Genomic DNA, 6532 nt, shown 5'->3' with positions numbered 1-6532 from the left:
ATACTAGGTATCTGGGAAAAGGAAATTATTAATGCAAGAAATAGATGTTACCAGGGACATTAATACCTACTGAACTATATACCTATTTTTCTCATTTTTACAAAACATAAGCACAATTTACATGCATATCAAAGACTTCACTGAGAGAAATATGAGAAAAGAACAGTTACACTTTACAAACAATATTATAGAGCACGACACATTTGTATAGTGACACAGTTGACTGAAAGGTAATGAGAAAATAAAATCCCATTGTTTTTATGTGTTCATAGTTTGTGGTATAATCAATTGAGAAGTAGATGGGACCTTAGAGATTATTTGGTCCAAACTTCTCTTTTATAGATAAGAACATTTATTTGTTTTTGTATCCCTAGCAGATAGTATGGTACCTAGCACATAGTAGGTGCTTAACAAGTGTTTGATGGTTAAAATGACTTACTCAGAGTCACACAGGGAATAAGGAGGAGAGTCCAGCAAGACTCTCTATCTCCCTGCTGCAAGTATGGTCACTGGCCATCCCCAGGAATTCTCTCTCTCCTCAGCTCTGCCTCTTGGCTTCCCTGGCTCCTTTCAAGTGTTACTCTTTATAGGAAGTCTTTCCTCTATTTCCCTTAATTCTCATGCCTTCTCTCTGCTGATTACCAAGTCATGGCATCACCTTCCTGATGGCTTAGTGCTTTTCGAGAATGAGGGACAGGATCCAAGTGGGTCTGAGTTGAAAAATGTAGCTCAGGAGACATGCTCCCAGAGATTGGCCTGGCATCCCAGGAGAACAGTTTCCTTTGAGGGGGTTCGAAAAAGTAGATACGTTCAGAAAAATCTCCCCAGCCGTCAATCAAACCTGATGACTTATTTGATATTCCTACTGAAAAAGGATACCGCAAAAGAAAAAGAAGCCAAGAACCAGCTGCTAAAAATAAAAGATCAAAAGCAGAAAGAAAAAACAAGAGCCCAAGAAACCTAAAGCAGAGCAGTATGGGATACTCAGCGTTGAATCTCTAAGTAAAGGAGTGTGGCAAATAGGCAGTGTGATAGAGGTAAATAATCTGGAGCTTATGATCAGTCTGCCTAATGGCCTCTGGGGACCTGTGCAAGTGACCAACATCTGTGATGCCTATACCAAGAAACTGAATGAACAGGTGAATTGGGAAGAGTCCCCAGAAGAGTCCCTCATCTAAGTTATTCCAGCTGGGGATGCTGGTACACTGTGCTCTGAGCAGCCTCAAGTCCACCTCAAAGAAGAGGAGCATTGAGGTATCCCAGAACCCCAAGGATGTCAATGGAGTGTTCAGTCCTAGGTCCCTGAAGCCAGGATGCTGCTCACAGGCATGGTGCATAGCATGGTAGACCATGGTTATCAGGTAGATATTGATGTGGGAGGGACCAAAGTTGTTCTGCCATGGCAGAAAGATCAGGAGCACATCAAACAGAAGAACAAAGTACTAAACTGCTTGTGGGCCAATATCTCAACTGGTTCCTTGAAGAAATGGAGGGAGTCTGCCACAGTGATGGTCACATTATTCTGTGTAGGAAACCTGATCTCTGCTGTGGAGAGTGGCCAGGATCCCAAGGTCCTTTCTGAATTCCAGCCTGAGATGTTGCTTACCTGTTTTGTGAAAAGTATCAAGGCCTATAGCATCTGTGTCCAGTTCCCATCAGGCCTCAGCAGATTGGCTCCCAAGTTAGCCTTGAGTGACATGTTTGTGACCACAATCAGTGACCAGTTTGTGGAAGGGAAGACAGTGGTTGAAAAGGTGACCAACGTGTATGAGGAGAAAGAGCGGATGCTGCTCTCCCTGTGTCTGTCAGATGTCAGCCAGGAGGGCATGGCTGTTAGCTCCCTCCTAAGCCAGTGCTTGGAGCACCTGCAAGTTGTTCAAAGCCTCATGAGCAGGTGAGACTCTGTGTTGACTCAAACACTGTCTAAGATAACACTGGGTCTACTTGTAGATTTGGTGATGCAAGACATGTCAAGTGATGGCTCACTAATGTTCAGCAGTGACTCAGTGCCTGCCCTGAGGGCCAGCAGATATCACCAGGGAGGGAAAGTGGTGGATCCTGGGCAAAGAACAAAAGCTGTCATCTTTCACGTTGATATGCTGAAGTCATCATACAAAACCCAGTGACATTGGCTTCTTCTTAGCCTCTGAGAGTTCAGTCAAGAGGAGGACCCAGATTCTGCTCTCAGTACCTTCTGAGTTTGCAGGGGAAGAGCTAGGAATGGTGAACAAACTGTTGGAGAAACCCACCCTGCCCATTGGAGAGATGGTTACTGGGATTGTGAAGTCTGTCAGGGCCACCCATATCATTGTGACCCTCAAAAATGATCTTGATGACTGCATCCATGCCTCCCAGATTCTGGATGATATGCTTTTGTCACCCAGCCCACTACCAAGCTTAAAGTTGGAAAGCGAGTCATTGCTCGAGTGATTGGACAGAGAACTTTGTTAACTTCTAAGTCCCTCCCAATCATTCATCCATCAAGTTCACAGACTGTCTCTGAGCTGAGTATTTGACCAAGTGAACTGAAGAAAGATATCAGCGAAGACCCTAACACTCATTCCTCTAGCTCCACAGATAAACTCAAATAGTACCCTCCTGGCCAGATGGTGATCTGCTTTATAAGAAAGTTCAACATGATCAAAAAATGGTGTGAGATTGAGATAACTTCTGATATCAAGGGAAGAATCCCTCAGCTGTTGACCTCTCTCAGTTTCAAGGTTCTGACACGTTCAAAAAATAAATTCAAGATTGGCCAAGCCTTGAGCACTACTGTGGTTGACTCAGAATTCTTGAAAGACTTTCTTACCTTGTCTCTCGTAGGTTCTCACAAATTGGACGAAGCCGAAGTAGCTGGTAGTGTGGTGAAGGTCATCCCCAAAGAAGGACTGCAAGTTCTCTTCCCCTTTGGGACAGTTGAGAAAGTTAGCATCTTTTACTTGAGCAACTCTTATCCTGAGGCAACCCAGAAGGCTTCCACCCTGAGAAAATCGTCAAGTGTTGTGTACTGTCCACCAAAGACCCATACTGACTCACTACGACAGTCTAGAACAAATTCCAGAATGAAAAGCAAAATAGAAGACCCCAAAGTGAGCTCCATCAAGGACATTAAAGAAGGGCAGCACCTACAGGGTTATGTGGAAGCCATCAAGAAGCTGTGAGTGTACTTTTTCATTAGCCCCACTTGTGGGTTGGGTCAAGTACCAGCATGTTACCAAATACTTCCTGTCTGACAGAGCTTTGTACTTACCTTTCAGAAGGAAAGCTGCTTTCAGCCAAGGTCTTGAGGGTGAATGGGAAACAGAATCTGGTTCACCTGTCCTTCTTGCCCAAAATCACTGGGATGACAGATGTATTTCCTGAGTCTTTGGGTCTGCCAAGATATGACCAGGGGGAGGAGATGCTCAGCAGTCAGCCTAAGAAGAAGCATAAATTGGAGGAAGAGGAGGAGGATCATGATGACTCTAAAACAAGACAGAAGGAGAAAAATCAGCACAAAACAAACGAGAAGCACCAAAGAATCAAAGACAAAGCTGAAGGAGAAGAGTGTGATGAGCCTAAGTCAAAACAGAGCCACCCACACAGAGAACCTGGGACAAAACCGAAACAGGAGCTGAAGAAGCCCAGTGTCAAACCAATAGAGAAGTCAGCAAATTAAGGGAAGAGCAAGATGCTAGAGCTGGAAAGAGAACAGGAGTAAATGAACAAGAAGAGAAAGCAAAACCTCCCACTTGAAGAAGATGATAGTGGAATTGAAGCCAATTATAAGGAGGAGAAAGAGAAGAGACTTAAGCAACCCAAGCCCACAGAAGTCTCCAGGATGCATTTATCTTCAGGTTTTGTGTGGGATGTGATTCTGGACATGCTCACACTGGCCATGCCACCCTGAGAGGAGAGTTCAGACAGTGAGGTAGAGGAAGCAATCCTATGAACATGCCCATCTCTCCTCCATCCTCAAAAAACCCTTTCTTGATCACTTCATTCCCACTAGCTTTCGTCCCTACTCTGCTCCCTTTGGTGGCTATCTTCCTTAAGAAAGCTATGTATAATAGGTACCTCTCCTTTTTATCCTCTCACTCTTAATGCTCTGCAATCTAGCTTCTGATGTTATCATTCCACTACAATTTCTCTCTCCATCTCTTAATTGCCAAATCTCTTGACTTTTTCTCCATTCTCATCTTTCTTGATCTCTCTGCATCCTTTGGCGCTGCAAATCAGTCATTTATGGATATTTTTATCTTTCTAGATTTTTCTGATACTGCTCATCTATTTCTTCTCCTACCTGTAAGCCTCTTTTATTGGATCTTCATTCAAGTCATGCCCATCTCCAGGTTCAATTATAAAATCCTTTGTTTGACATTCAGAGCCTTTCAAAGTCCTCTTTTACCTTTCTAGCCTTCTTACACCTTATGCTCCTCCTCTCTCCATGCATTATTTGATATAGTGACAACTTGCCTCATTGTTACTCAAAAAAAAAAAAAAGACTCTCCACCTAGGCATTTTCACTGGCTGTCCCTATGCCTGGAATCCTCTCTCTCCATTTCTGCGTCCTGACTTTCCTGGTTTTCTTCAAGTCCCAATTTAAATCCTATTTTCTATAGAAGTATTTCCCAATTCCCCTTATAATAAGTGTATTCTCCCTGTTGGTTATCTCCAATTTGGGGCGGCTAGGTGGTGCAGTGGATAGAGCACCAGTGCAGGACTCAGGAGGACCTGAGTTCAAATCTCACCTCCGACACTTTTGACACTCACTAACTGTATGACTTAACCCCAATTGCCTCATCCTGGGTCATCTCCAGTCATCCCGATGAATATCTGGTCACTGGATTCAGATGACTCTGGAGGAGAAAGTGAGGCTGGTGACCTGCATAGCCCTCCTTCACTCAAAACAAAGTCAAGTGCAAGTCATGTGATTATTTCTCTGATGGCATGGTCTTCTTTGTCAATGAAGGGTGAACACACATACACACACACACATATCTCCAATTTATCCTGGACTTAACATCTTTGTACATAGATATTTGCATGTTGTTATTTTTAATTTTGTGAGCTCTTAAACAGTAGGAGCTATATTTGACTTTCCTTTTAGTCTCCAATAATTAGCACAGTGCCTGGTACGGAGTAGGTACTTGAAAAATGCTTTTTGAATGACTGGCTGAATAAGAAAGTAGGTAGTTGTCAAAATTCTGAGCGTTGAGATTTAATGAAGGCGGCTTTGAGTGAGAATTGGGAAGAGAGGTTATCCCTTTATAGAAATGGGAAATTCCTGCTTCTTATCAGCCCAAGCTAAGATAGACAGGAGAGAAGGTATCGTTCATCCCTGAAGGAGAAAGAGTTAATAAACCAAACATAATTCCCTAGACTACTAAGAGAAATCACTGAAGTCATAGATTATGGTTATTGCCAAAATCAGTGTCAATACGCATTCGCTATCTTTTCACAATTGGGTTGTGGGAGCTTTTCTTTTCACCTATGGAAGCTATCTCCCATGGTGCAGTTACACATGAGAACTCATGGTATTGCTACAGTGGCCTTTACAAAGTACATACAGACATTGACCTGATTTCTAGACTAGTTCAATTACCTTTGTTAGTTTTCTTTTTATTGTTCATACTTTTTATCCTCCTTTCTTTACAAATGCAAACACTCACCGTGATTCCCCATTTTCTAGATGGATTCAATTAACAACAGGTTTTCATTTTATTGCTTATTACTTATTTTTCCCTATCTGTCTCAACTTGGAGCATTATTTGTACTACTACTCTATTTTTTCCTCTCCTCCCTCCCTTGCTTATTCAATGTTTATGATGCTAGTAAAAAGTTCTTCTCAATTTTTCCTCCCTTTACTTATGTCGCTATTTTAATATTAAGTATATAAATGTTCTATTTCTCTTTATTGATTGATCTCTGGTCCCAAACTTTTCCAAGTCAATCTGTGACCTTTTGTTATCAATCAACATGATCTTGCATTTGTTAATAGAGTCAAACCTTTTTTTACGTTACTGTACCTCTTTGATGGTTTCAATGGGAAAATCATTCCAACTTTTGGCACTTTGATGCAACTTCTCAGGTCTGGTCCCTCATGCCTTAAAGATGATATCTATAGGCTGCCATCATTTTATTAGTCCTAAGATACATGAAGGTCCGAATGTCTCTTGAATGTGCCCTCTCCTCCCCCAATTCCTTGAGACTACCACAGGTTATAATTAATATCCATAACCCAGATCATCTAGACCAGGGGTGGGGAACCTGTGGCCTCAAGGCCACATGTGATCCTCTAGGTCACCTTTGAATCCAAACTTCACAAATCCCCTTAATAAAAAGATTTATTCTGTAAAACTTGGACTCAGTCAAAAGGCCACACCCAAGTCTAGATTCTAGACTATTGCTCACACTGAGTATCATTCATAATAAACCTCCTTCCCAGTCAGAGCTTCTCACTTGACAAAATTTCAGGTAATAATAACTTCAATGTGGTTTCAATAAATCTATGTAACATTTTATATGAAATGTTCTTGATAATTCAGAGCTA

General features: G+C 42.0%; 1 pseudogene; it reads left to right on the top strand.

Annotated features, from left to right (window-relative positions):
- Positions 1-738: 738 nt before the first annotated feature.
- LOC140508023 (protein RRP5 homolog pseudogene) lies at positions 739-3931 on the top strand (annotated as a pseudogene).
- The last annotated feature ends 2601 nt before the right edge of the window (positions 3932-6532 follow it).

Source organism: Notamacropus eugenii, chromosome 5 (assembly GCF_028372415.1).
Source record: "Notamacropus eugenii isolate mMacEug1 chromosome 5, mMacEug1.pri_v2, whole genome shotgun sequence".
Taxonomy (NCBI): domain Eukaryota; kingdom Metazoa; phylum Chordata; class Mammalia; order Diprotodontia; family Macropodidae; genus Notamacropus; species Notamacropus eugenii.
Note: the sequence above shows the minus strand (reverse complement) of the source record. Positions and strands in the feature narration are given on the sequence as shown.